This window comes from Larimichthys crocea, unplaced genomic scaffold, assembly GCF_000972845.2.
Source record: "Larimichthys crocea isolate SSNF unplaced genomic scaffold, L_crocea_2.0 scaffold82, whole genome shotgun sequence".
Classification (NCBI taxonomy): domain Eukaryota; kingdom Metazoa; phylum Chordata; class Actinopteri; family Sciaenidae; genus Larimichthys; species Larimichthys crocea.
The window spans coordinates 168,715-182,751 of record NW_020860793.1 but is presented as its reverse complement, the minus strand read 5'-3'; the positions used below and the strand labels follow the sequence as shown (position 1 = coordinate 182,751).

General features: G+C 40.4%; 1 protein-coding gene across 1 annotated transcript in view; it reads left to right on the top strand.

Moving 5' to 3' along the window:
- Positions 1 to 341: 341 nt before the first annotated feature.
- The window catches only part of LOC104917814 (cingulin-like protein 1), a 56,977-nt gene continuing 43,281 nt past the window's right edge, over positions 342 to 14,037 (top strand). The window contains exon 1 of the mRNA XM_027277034.1: positions 342 to 542. The gene's annotated coding sequence lies outside the window, so the exon portion shown is untranslated. The remainder of the gene's footprint in view (positions 543 to 14,037) is intronic.

Genomic DNA, 14,037 nt, shown 5'->3' with positions numbered 1-14,037 from the left:
AAATGATAGACAGACAGATAGATAGATAGATAGATAGATAGATAGATAGATAGATAGATAGATAGATAGATAGATAGATAGATAGATAGATAGATAGATAGATAGATAGATTTCAATAAAGATAATCAGTGACATCAGACAGCCTGTGAGAACAAGTGAAAACCAAAACTGAAATAGTTACAAGAGTTCAGGCGTGAGGCTGGGTCACTACATCTCCAAACATGGTGAGGGCGGGAGAGGTAGAGAGAGAGTTGGAGGGGGGTTCCGTAGAAATGAAGTCTTCTTCTCTCTTCTCCTCTCCTCTCCTCTCCTCTCCTCTCCTCTCTTCTCCCTGTCGTTAATCCAGCTCAGTCGTCACAGGCGGCCAGGTAAAGCGACAGCTATTTCAGCGTGCGTCAGCGACGTCGTGCGCGCGAACATTACGCACGTCTCCGGTGTGCAGCAGGTGTAACCCTGTGGACACACCCACAAGGCAAACTCCTGTCAGGCAGAAAGTGCAGCCTGTCAGTCGCAGAAGGGCACCGCAGAGGGAACGTCAGCAGGTAAGAGGCTGATCATTTACCTGGACACTTTGTTGGATTTGAACCTGTCTGCTGCCGCGTCGCTTTGTTGTCATTGACTCCGGAGCTGTCACACATCCTGTCGTTCCGCTTTCACACACTTCCGTGAGTTCACCTTTTTCACGTTTCTTGGAGCTGGAGTTAAGATGATCTAAGTTTTAGAGGGACAGCAGCTAAGCAGACACCTGTAGAGTTCAATCACAGAAACTTTCGATCCAAACTATCACCAAAGTGCAATCGAGTAAAACATCACAGTGTAGGGACTGATGTAGGGTGTCATTAATGAATAAAGCCAGAAGGTTCCTTTAAATGTGATAACAACTGGAGATTTCAAGATAAACGTTGGTAACACATATGCTACTGTAACTTCTCACAGGATCATTATTATGTCAGTAACAGTTTAGTTGGATAAAAGCAGCATAACTCAGCAGTTCATAACTTAGGAAAAGCACTTTTCCTCTTCTTGGAAGGCTTTAGGTTTTCAAAATGGGAGATTTTCGGGGAGATTTAGTAAACAGGACAGAACAGACCTTTTGTGCATTTGCTGTACTATGTAGTTATGTCAAACAACAATATTAGATTATAAGATTACTTGGCTAAATTGTTGAGCATCTATGGGATCAAATATCATAATAATGATCCCAGGGGTGTCCAGGAATGAAGCTTCATATGATGATCCCTGCTGCAGAGGAGTACAAATATTTCAGCAAAATTACAATTTTGTTCCATTCAGGAGCCTCTGAATGTCACTAAAGACTATTATTTGAATCTCTTTGAGTTACTGTTAACTTTGATAAAGTTGCCATGAACATAACTCAGGCATACTGTTGATCCCTAAAGCACGATACAGTCTGGGATAACATCATACGTCATAAGATTGAAAATCCTCACAGCTGGAACCAAACAGAGTATTAAGGGGCAAAGTGCAAGATTATATCTAAAGGTTGAATTAATCTAGGACATAACAACGTGTAACAAAACGTGCAGGATCTGTTTATCTCTGGGGTCAGGGTGCATTTATGGCTTTGGCTGCTGATTTCCAGTGCAGGGAAATACTCATGCTGTGTTTGTTGTGGAAGAACAGACTGACCAAATAACTACTCAAAAAGCACCATAGAGTTATGAGTGTTGTCCTGTCCTGTTGATTAGTTTCGATAGATGCAGTTGTTTCCAACTCCAAATTGTGGGAATTGAAAAAAAAAAAAAAGACTGATAATGAAACTCGCTGGTGATTGATGAAATTTTAGAGATAATGTTTTGTGCTATCTCAAAGTGCCACGAAGGGCGAGTCTGACTGCACTGTACACTGCGCTCTGATAAGAGACCTGCAGAAAGGAGACGTTATCTTTTTTCCAGCTGGGCGGAGGGCTGTAATGTCAATTACACAAGCTCCACCACAGTGTCAGTTATTAGTTAAAGTGTGTCCAGTGTGTAAGATTTAGTGGCGTCAGCCATGAGTCTGCATGTCACAACCAACTGAATACCATGCCTGTAGAAGAAATGCTGTTCGCTGGCCGCAAGGCTTCAACATGTTTAGTAACTGTTCAATGATGGCGACAGTTTGTGGCAATAATGTTCCGTAGTGTAACAGAAGTTCACGTTGAAGCTGCAATATCTGTGTCTGTGATGTCCATGAATATTCAAATAAATCTGATTGTTAAGATTTTTATGATTTGGTCTGTAGGTCGCCCCTGACCACAGTTAGCCACAGTGGACCTCAGTCATCATGAAACATCTTTTTTTCTTGCTATATATGGTATGTTATGTTCACATGCTAATGGTAAAGTCAGACATCCTGGACTTTGTAGTTGGCTGCCAAATAGCGTCACTGTTTGGATTGTTTCCTTGGGAAATCCAGAAGTCTGGCAGCGGGCGGTGGTTGTGTTGGCCTAAATTATATTATATCTATATCTATATATATATATATATATACACACACACACATATATACATACATATACATATATGTATATGTATATGTGTGTGTGTGTGTGTGTATATATACCACCAAACTCTCAGAGCTTTTTAGTTTCATGATTAATTGGTGTTGGAGTTGGTGGAGGCCAAACATTAGCCAAAACAGCTTTATATGGTAAGATAAAATGCCTGCTTGTTGTGGAGTTGTTCATCTCCCAAGTGGCCAAACAGACGACTAAAAAAAAAAAAAAAAACCCAGAAGATAATCATAGCTGAGAAAATGAAATCACAGAATGCGGAATCTAATTTTGGTGGCTTCTCGGCTGTAGCTGTGCTACAAGTATTAGAGTCTGCTACGTTATAGAGAGATCTCAAGCAGATACATTTGAAAATGTTTCTCTGTTTGGGCCTCCAAACTGTTGTTTCTACTCATGAAACCAAAGTTGTATTTCAGTGCTCTCCAAAGATGGCCACATGTTGCAGTGTTAGCAGGAAAAACAAAGCTCACCTTAAGTGTCTGCTGTGTCTCACGTTAACAGACTGTATGTGTGCTGTCGCTCTGCAGTCTGTATGTGAAACACTGTTGTGAGGCTGTTGTCTCACTGACTTCAAAAGCAAACAGAGGAGTCAGTCATGCATGCTGAAGTGTTTTCCCAGGCCAAGGAATTCTGAAACCCCAACTTAGTATTAGCTGTTAGGATCTCTGACTGCTGCCTATAGCTCTTTTCTTTCTATATATTCCTCCTCTTTATCTTTATCTTACTGTCTGTTTTTCTGCTCCAGTTGACTTTATTTCACGTTTAATCTCACTTTCTCGTTCTGTTTGTGTTCTTTCTCTGCCTGGCACTCTTATTTGTCTCTTCTTCACCATATTATCTTTTAAACTTTCTTTCCACTCTCATGATGTTTTCTGTAACGCCTCGTGACGACTCTTTGACAATGACTGATTTGTTCTAATGGTTAAAACCTGACACTGCTTGACTGTGACAGTCACAGGAAGACATTAGTTAGACATATCCGTTCTTGTTATTGTATACTGTGCAGTAATTGAACCTGACTGTCTCACCACATTTTCCTCCTTTGCTCTCCGCTCAGACATTTTTCTTGAATTTCCTCATACCTCTGTTTCTCCTTCACTTTCCGTCTGATCACTTTCACCCCTTAACCATTTTCTCTTCATTTATTCAGACAACTTTCCTTTTCTCCAGTCCTTCCTCACATGTCCTACTTTCACATTCATCTTCATCTGCAGATCGACTGTGAAACAAACAGATTTGATATTACGACGGGAGGTCGTGCACTGCAATTTCTATCTGTTTATCTTCATCCAGATCTGTCTGTCTCACATACTGACACACACACACACACACACACACACACACACACACACGGTCTCAGTCTTTCTCTCTTTAATGCGTTTTGATGGGACAGCATTCTTTTCCCACTTAACCAACCAGACCAACGAGAAAACACAACTGTACTCTCTCATAGTTTTGCCCAGCACACACCCACCCTCTTTCTCTCTCTCTCTCTCTCACACCTCCTCACAGTCTCTCACACATACCCTCTGCAAATAGAACATATGTCAAAAGCCTGAATTTTAGTCTGGTTACTAAAATAATGCTTTTCTTACATATTGTGCTCTTGTGTTTACTGTCCTCTTCACTTCCAACATTATTTAAATCAATATAAAGTCATTGTCTGAGCTAACTGGCATGCTAACAGATACTGTGATTGAGACGGGGTTGCACCAGCTTCGTAAATCCTTCACAAGTTTGTGTGCAAAGACTTTTTTAAGTTCTTAGTAAGTACTAGTTGCAAACTAGTGATTTACGAAATCGGGTTGCACCAGTTTTTAAGGATATCCTGGCTGGTAATAATTTAGTTGACTGACAAGAGGTTACTGCAGCATCACAGCTAAGCTAACCTTACCAATGGTGATCATTTATTGGTCTATTATTACATATTTTCCTATTTCTCAGTTTACTCATACTGTCAGCAATATTACCTCTTTTACCCCTTGGTCTTAATGGGCTATCCTGTATGTTAGCATCATGCCAACATTAGTTCTGTCAGTTAGTTGGTTTTGAGTCTGTAAATCTGCACTTGGTAAACAGTTACTATGCATTATAACTATCAGGCCTTTTAAGCATCACTGTTGTTGCTATGGTTACACGCATTTTCTGTGGCCAGTCTTCCCTCGTGTAAAACCTAAACGTGGTTTAAAAGCAGCGGCTCTGTCCTGTCCTGCCACAGTGGGCAGTAAAGAGCTCATTCAAAAAGACATAAGGCTGCGAGGATTAGCTGGTTTGGCAAATCCCACCTCTGACAAATCTTCCCTCAGGTTTTTTCAATGAGAAGCATCCGGGAGTGTCTCCCACACAGGATGTATTGGGTGAGTCAAGGGCTTTAGTGGATTTATTAGTCTGTGAAAAAGGTTTTTATAAGTTCAAAATCAAGTGTGTGTACTGTATGAGACACATAAGTAATGAGATGATAGATGATGTCATTGTTTTTAGAAAACTTGATTCCTTTCCTGCTGATACCTGTCTGTGTCTGTGTCTGTGTGTGTGAATTAGGGATGGGCGATATGGACTAAAAAATTAATCCTGATAATTTCTGGTATTTATCACAGTAAGGATAAAAATGACAATAAATAAACACCAATTCAGCCTAATCTATAAAGACTATAAATCTGTCACCAAAACAATAATAAAGGCTAGGGGGAGCTGATGTGTTGCTGTGGGCGTGTCTGTACCTGCTGACCTGCTGAATGTAACTGCTGTAAAACAATCAGGAAATATATTTCACTGATTAATAACAGCTTTATTGAAGCCGGCGCTCACTCTCTGTTATTGTTCTCTCTCTCATATATGCGTAAATTATGAGTCAGACTCACAGATTTAGAAGCTGGTACATGAAACAAACAAAGTGAGAACACACACACAGGTATATTATCAGAGTTTAGTCACCTGGATAGTCTCTACTTCACGGACATTTCAGGCTGTCGGTGTCTGTTATCATGGGATGACATATTCTTACCGTGGGGAATGTTTTTGACGATATATCGTAAACGACGACATATCGCACATTCCTAGTGTGAATATCCTCCCATTCACTAAAACCTCCATTACCTTAGCATCTAGCTATGTCATAAAACTAGAATGATGATCTCAGACTTGGCTTTAACACACACACACACACACACACACACACACACACACACACACACACACACACACAAATTATGTACACACTTCTTGCCAGGTTTGAACGGTTGCACCCTCTTTTTTTTTTACATCTTGGCAACAATGCTGATACTTAAAGGAGTCACAGCTTGTCTTATGAAGCTGTGTATTGTCTTTTTGTGATTTATCTCTCATCACAACCCTCTAACATTCATTAATATGGCTTAATGTGAATCTGCACACACTAAACCTGTTATATGACCAGTGTCATTCCTTCATCATTTGTGAGAATAAAGAATCTGATCCATTGATTCAATCCATGATCCAGAGAGAGGAGCAGAGTTCAGTGACCTTTTCTCTCAATGACACAAAGACTAAGTGTGTATTATCATGTTTCAGTGCATGTCTGTTGCTGTGTGGTGAGTTTTTGTTTGGGGTGTTGTCTGTCTGTCAGCTGTCAGGATGCTTTGAAAGAAGAAAAGTATGTGTCTGTGTTTGCCTCCATTCTCTTCACTGTTCTTTCTTTTTTGTATTTGCATATATACATATAGCAAACTACAAAGACATATAACTACACTCGGAAAAATATTAGACCTGCTAGACCATCGATGAAACTGAGAATTAGAACAAATTTATAACGACTTCTAATAATGCCAAAAAACAAAAGGCTTCAGGGTAGGCGTAGGCCTAATGAAGCATAATATTGCCTTCACTTGAATTTAAATGATCAATAATCATCCCCACCAGCTGTGTTGATAGATATGTTAGATAGAAGTGTTAAAAATACATACTGATCATGTCCAGTAGGGTTTCAATGGTTGTTGGGGGTGTGGTGGTGTGTCTTTCTGTCTATGTCTCAGTTTGAAGACTTAACCAGGAGCTTGGCTCTATGAAAATATAAGTATTTAGCTTCTGCCGCTCTAAAGTTCCACCGAACAAGATGTCTTTTGTGTGGTACATTCATTTCTATTATAATACAAATGTCAAGTCGTCTGGTATGTGGAACACCCTGAGGTGGCATCTGGCTCCCGTCAATCATTAACACAATGGAATTCATGTATAGAAGGAGAAAGTTCCCATAAACCACTAAAAAAATCCTCTGTGTGTGTGTGTGTGGTTCATTAGCGCTCTGTGTTACAAGTCTGACATCAGTCTGTTTTATTCTGCACAGGGACAATTGTCAAAGTCAGTTTGAGATTTATTTGTTAGCCATTTAGTTATGAAACACAGGCCTAATCTAATGCTAATGTGCTATTAATGATGAATGCACCAGTTGGTAAATAAACCGGTTTGCTAAAAATCTACTACTACTGTATGTATATGATCAAATAAATTAAATAAGCTTATTGCACAGTAATAACCTTAGTTGTAAAACACAAGCTGAGCCAATATAGGAAAAAGGAATGTGATATCATCAACAGTAACCAACCGTGACCTGTACCACACCGCCCATCTAGCTAGGTAGTCAACCTGTTCAACACGGTTTACCTTGGTTAAAGGTGCAGTGTGTAAGATCTGGGCAGACATGGAATATAATATTCATAACTATGTTTTCATGCACGTATAATCACCTGAAAAGAAGAATCTTTATATTTTTGTTACTTAAAAATTATCCTTTTATATTCTACAGTGGGAGCAGGTCCTCTTTCACAGAGGCCACCATGTTGAAACACCATGTTTCTACAGTAGCCCGGAACAGACAAACTAAACACTGACTATACACAGAGCCTTTCAAGTGTCGTTTCTCCTTTACACTAGGAAGGTGAGGGTGATGTGAGGGGATTGCAATGTAGGAATCACACCGGTAGATGCAACTAGATTCTGCACACTGGACCTTTAAGCTTTAATCTCAACATGGTTGGTAAACGTTGTTGTATAGCATGCAAGCTCCTGACTTGATAAGCTTGCATTTGTCACTGAAGATCTTTTCTGACAGTCGGAGCACAAAATTAGCACCAGGCACCAGCTAAATGCTAATGAAATATGTTTCACACATACTTTAAACATTCCTGACGATGAACGACTGACTGATGACAAATGAGCATGACAGTAACAGATATTGATAGCAGGTTAGCTACCGTCAATGATAGCTGCCTACACTATCCTCCAAAAGTTGCGACACGGCCTTGGTATACAACGTACTGAATGCTACATTCTGGCAAAGAGCTTGAGTATAGAATTACACGATTACAAATGCTAAACTGTTAGCATGGACCACTGGAGGCAGTGCGCTTATAATGCTGGTGTTTATTCTTTTGCCCGAGAAGAGTGTCGATAAACTCTTGTCATTTTACAGCATTTGTGTCTGGCATCACTCAACATCCTGAATGGTAAGGTGTTAGCATGGAGAACTGTCACTCATCGCAGTAGACTGTGTGTAAGGCCAAGACTTAGACTAAGTGGGTCACATGGTGATGTGGATGGTTTTCTCACATATGAGAAGCACATACTTAACATTGCAAACAAAAAAAAAACAGCAACTCAACAGTGAATCATGGGAAAGTAGGAAAGTAGATGAAGGTGGTAGGTATGTTAGCAATGAGGGTGTGAGGCCTGGTCGGCTGACACACACGCAAATTTGTTTGGAATGGTAACATCACATACTTATGAACATTTCCACTTGTGTGTGAGTGTGTGTGTGTGCACGCCTGTGTGCGTTGACATGGTTGACTCACCCTGTAAACGACTCCTTGTTATTAGACTGCGTGTTTGTTATTGTCATATCAGTGTGGTGGTATGTATTTCAGATATCTTTTTTTTTTTTAATGAAAGATTTTTTTTGGCCTTTTTCAAGCTTTATTTTTGACCGAGACAGCTGAAGAGTGACAGGAATGTGGGGATAGAGAGACGGGGAACGGCATGCAGCAAAGGACCACAGGTCGGATTTGAACTCTGGGCCCCTACTTTCACACTGAATGATAGCAACATTCCTTAAGGTTCACTGCATCAGACAGTGTGAGAGATGAGCTGCATGAGTCTGCTTCAACGTCATATAAATGACGAGGCGATTGTGTGATAAATACCTGGTAAATCAAAGCATGAAAATGATTCAAGTAGAGACGGGTCATCAACTTGCATGGTCTGTCTGTGCTGCTCCCATGTTTGGAAAATGCATTTAGCCACCAAACATATCTGACAATGTGATCTAGTTGGTGTTGCCAGGGGGCACACACCTATGGGTGTGCAGAGCTCTTCTGTAGTACAGTTTGTCTGCAATCAATAAGAAGTGCAGTGAGGATGACCAGACCGAGGCGAAGAAGAGAGCGCTATCTCCAATTTATCAGCAGTTCACATATGGGTTGTAATGATTTCTAGTTAATTGGATATAAACAAAGACTCAGCAGACTGCTTCTGTGACTGAGCTTCAGCATCTTCTGCACAAATCATAAAGTAGTACTGAAAGAACACAATGTTTTAAAAAGCTCCACTCATATGAAGGTGAAGGGAGAACAGCTCATGGGAAACAATAACAGTCACAGAAAGAAAAGCTGTTGTAGATGTACTTCTCTAAATCAGAAGCAGGAGCATGTCCACATGAAATAACTCTTGAAATGCATTGAACTTCACAGATGTATGCGACTTTTATAAAATCCACACAGGTGATCTGAATTTAAGTATACAGGGCACAAGGCCATAGTACCCATGATTCACCTGGACTCTCTACTTAAAGGAAAGTGTCTACTTCAAAGAAAAACAAGGCCCCAGACAGCAGAGAGGTTTCTGGTTATTGAATCACGCAACAACATGGTCTCAGTTCAATCTGAAACACTGCACGTCTTCAGTGTCTTATTCAAACGATTCAACAAATTTGCGGCTGCCAAGCTAATTGCGTCTAGTCATTGTTTCAAATCCAGCACCAGAAGTGTTGTGATCCGTTTCAGAAGCGCCCCAGAAGTATTTCTCCGCTCGGCTCTGCCGAGAACACAGGGCTGTTCAACATCGCAAGCAGTCTGCATCAATCTGCACAGAGCAGCTCGGCCAACTTCAGATTGTCAAAACAGCTAAAAGAAAACAATTTAACTATGTAGAATATTTTACATTTAGGAGTACATAAATCCAGAAAAATGACCAAATCTGAGCAAGTTTGGCGGGCAAAACGCTTGGGTTCTGAAACGTTCTTGGTGTGGTTTAAAGTGCATGGAGAACAAACCAAAACAGCACCACGGCCATGACGTGCCAGAGGAGGTTTCACCAAGGGATTTAGGAGGGTTGCCTACAGGACTCGACATGACATGATGTCCATTGATTTTTATGGGCCACTTTCTAACTGCCAAGATTAATAATATATTATTATTCTTAAAAGGTTTCAATTATCTGTCCTGTTCCCAGATTTACTGATTTACACATAAAATGCACCAGGCAGGATATTGATGTTTTTGTAAGTTGATTTTAACAAGATGCAGTTTTAGAAGACGTAGAAGTAAATACAAAGAAAAACATATACTTGCAGTATAATGCAGTTCGTTGTGTCGCATTTTGTAAGATCCACTTTTCTTGTTTTAAATTCTCTTTTCCAAAACACTTATTCGTGGCTTTAACTGCAGATTGCCACATTATCTCACTGAACTCAGAGTGCTTCTCAATATGTTCCCGCACTGAAATCTTCCCTTTTCTGCTTTTCATCTCATTTCATCAGCCTTTCCGACGCTCGCATTACCCACAGTAACATAATGTTCAGGCCAAACGGTTTAGATTTTAGGGTCATGAGTGGTGTTTTGGAGCCCATTTTCTACATCTTGTAATTTCTCCTGCTAATGGATGCCTGAGAGTCCTAATTATTCATCTCAGTCATTTAAAAACTGCCACAGAGCTACTCCTGAAATGCATCTAAGTGCATTTTTGCATTTTATAGCTCCTTGTTTTTTTTTTCTTCCAAGTTTTAATGAGCGTTGTTTTGCATTATGCAGTACCTCCAGGCTTCAATTTGGCATCTGGGAAAGTTGGCTTGACTCCAAGACTGTGGTCACCCAGTGCTTATTACTCATTAAGCCTCGTCGGAGGGCCGAGTGGGTGCAGGCTTGGTGGGTGCTGGGTGGGAGATGCAGTGCTTGGAGAGATGTTGTTGTTGTTGTTGTTGTTGTTTTTGTCGATGTTCTAGTTATGGAAGTGACCGAAGAAATGAGAAAGTGAAGTTTGAGATGTCTGTCCGTCTGTCTGCATGCCTAAGCCTTCTTATGTATGCATTATGACTGGAAAATGATGGTGTTTGCTTCCAAGGAGACCTTTTATTCATGAGTTATTTGATATGCCACTTCTTTAGGTAATGTTTGGTTAGTTTGAGCAACTAAAGCCACTTATCTAAAAAAAAAATACAAATAACTTTACAGACATTTATATTTCCTGTGTCATCTCAAGGACCGGCATGATGTACATTTCACCAATGTCTGTCCACAGACAGAGTAACTGGTGACCACAGACATGTGACTGCCTTTGTGTATGCAGGTGCCTAATGTCGGATAAGCAACCACATTCAAATCAGCTGTGTCTGTATATCCAACAGTTTGAGGTCACGCTGCTACCACACTCACACCCGGAGAGAGGAAAGTCATTCCACGACTGCAAAATGTCTCCTGTCAACAAACACAGAAGTCATTTGGCTGACGCTGATCTTTCTAGACATTCATTCATAGTATGTTTTAGGTGTATTCATGCAGCTGAATTATGTGACCGTATATCGCTCTGCTTGAATATCTGTTTTCCTGCCTGCCTGCCTGTCTGTCTGTCTGACAGCTCATTCATTTGATCTTTTTTGACGTGTCTTTGGGAGGAGCTCGTTGTATGTTGCAAACCCGGCCCTGCACCCCTGTGTGTGTGTGTGTGTGTGTGTGTGTGTTAGGATGTGATTGGGTGGTGTTCAGAGCTGTGCTGTGCCAAACTTTTAAATAACCTGTGGTAATACCTGTGTGCAGTGTCAACATGTCATTAATCAGTCTCGTGTGCATGCTATGAGGGACAAAGTGATGTGACCAGAGCATGTCTCATCAATTGGTCATGCCTTCCATATATTCTGCAGATTCTCTTTAAATTTGGCTGTAATCTCCAATTTGGTGCCAAATTTTCCTTGAACTTCCTGTGCTCAAACTCTCCCTTCTGGGAAAGGGGAGGCGGTTTTAGATATCTGTGTTTAGTTTCTGTGTGAGTGCTTTTCACACTGGCTGCAGAGGAAACTGGTTGTTTTGTTCTTTTTTACACATTTAATGATAGTGGAGGGAATGACCGAGACGTGAAAATTGTTAAACACTGAGGAACTGGTTCAGCTCTGCTTTAATTAACGGGAGGAGCAAAGCGAGATAGAGCAAATACAGGAGAGGTGATATGCTTCTTATTCACTGCATCATTAAGTACAGGCAAACTGGTTCTGCTGTTTTATACAGCCGGTGTGTTTATATATAGAGACAAAGAGCTGCACTGCACACTGCACAGCACACTGCACAGTCCAGTTTGGATTAGGTTTAGGATTAACTAATTCAGCAGGACACGCCTGTTCTTATGCAGCAAGGAACAGAAAATGTTGTTTGTAAGTTTCCAAAGAGTTCCCAAAGAGACCAAGTACACAGTTGTGTGTTGTAGCTGCTATGCTATAATTATATTTTTAGACAATAGTGTGGCAACAGTTTGTGTTTGACCCTTTCCTGTTTGGACATGACAAGGACCCGTTGCATAAGGCCAGGCGTAATGCTGTGGAAGAACTTGAGCTGTCTACACAGCTCACCAATGCCCTGCTGAATGGGAACAAATACCTGCAGCCAGGTTCCAACATCTGGTGGAAGGCCTGAAACCAGAAGAGTGGAGGCTGTTATACAGGTAGCAGCACATTGATGACACCAGGAGTCGCACAAATCTATTTTTCTTCTTCATTATTTTAGATTTTGGGTCACACAAATCATAATAGTTGTTATTCAGCATGAAAGGAACATGTTGTCTTTACGTGAAGTCTGTCAACCAGGGGCAAAGATCCACTTAATTCACAAATACTTAGAGCAAGCACTCACATTTTTTCCTTTTTTATTAGAAAAAAACACATGAAAAAAAGTTTGTAAGTATACCGTAGTTATTTTTGTATTACTGTCTTGCTACGTATTGTATTGATACATGATATAAAAAGACTGATTTGTGCTTGTGTTTTACCTTTTTAGCTTTAGCAGTAACGTGAATGTATTCATTGCATGTTATGTATATGTCATTTGTACAAATTCACATCTGTGTCAGTGAAGTCAGAGCTGTAGTTAAAATGTGTTTCCATCATGACGAAACATTCCTGGTGGGTAAATAAGTCTGCAGGGCGTTTCCTCGCTGTTCACTCCCAATTCATAGCTGGTTCAAAGTGTACCAGCACACAAGGTGACATACCATAGCTGTGAGTCATGAACATGGCACGCTGGGTGGAAAAGATCCCATAGTGTTCTTCAGCACACACAGATTTTGTTTGCTGAGTAATGTAATGTAATGTCTCTGACCTCTGACCTTTCATCAGCTAAAATGTGTCAGTTATGGTCTGAACCGTTCTGATGATTTGAAATGTACAGAATATGATGTGTGTGTGAAATAGTTTTGAATTGACTTTCAGTTTTTTGTTTCACAAATCAGCCTGTACTCTTGCATTTCTGTGAGTGAGTAGTTTTAGATATGCAGTGCAAAGACTGTGTAACAAAGCTGTGATTCATAACTGCGGGTGGGGACCTCACCTGAATGCATAATAGCGTTTGTTCAAACAGGGAGAGTCTGCAGTGTCTCATCTGAAAAGAATGGGACGCTGAGCTGCCTTTCCAGGGAGGGACAGTAACTCTCTTATCAGAATGAAGTAAGTTTTTTTGATTTGATACAGAAGGAGTTTATTATAAAGCTCTTCCCACGTTAAGCTATTTTTTAAGAGTTTAATGCTAAATAAATGAAATTGGCTGGCTTGTTAGTTGTATTTGTTTGGAAGTATATACTGCTTGGATTTCACTGTGATCATGTGGACCTATGCTTTTTTTTATTAAGATTTTTTAAGATTTTTTTTTTTTGGCATTTTTGAGCTTTATTTTGATAGAGACAGCTGAAGAGTGGATGTGGGGAGAGAGAGATGGGGAATGTTTTGTGAGAAAGAGCCACAGGTCGTATTCGAACCCTGGGCTTCCGCAGCAAGGACTGAGCCTTTGTACACGGGACGGCTGCTCTACCAACTGAGCTAAACACCACCTCATGTGGACCTACACTTAAAATATTAATTACTAGTGCTCCTCTGCAGCTCTACTGAACATTTTAGCCTCTTTGAGCACATAGTTTTGGTTTAAGTTTTTGTTTATTGTGCGCTTCAGTACAGCCTGTTCCTTTTTATTTGTGGTGAGTGGATGGGTCAAACAATTGAACTCAGAACGCCACTGTTTTTG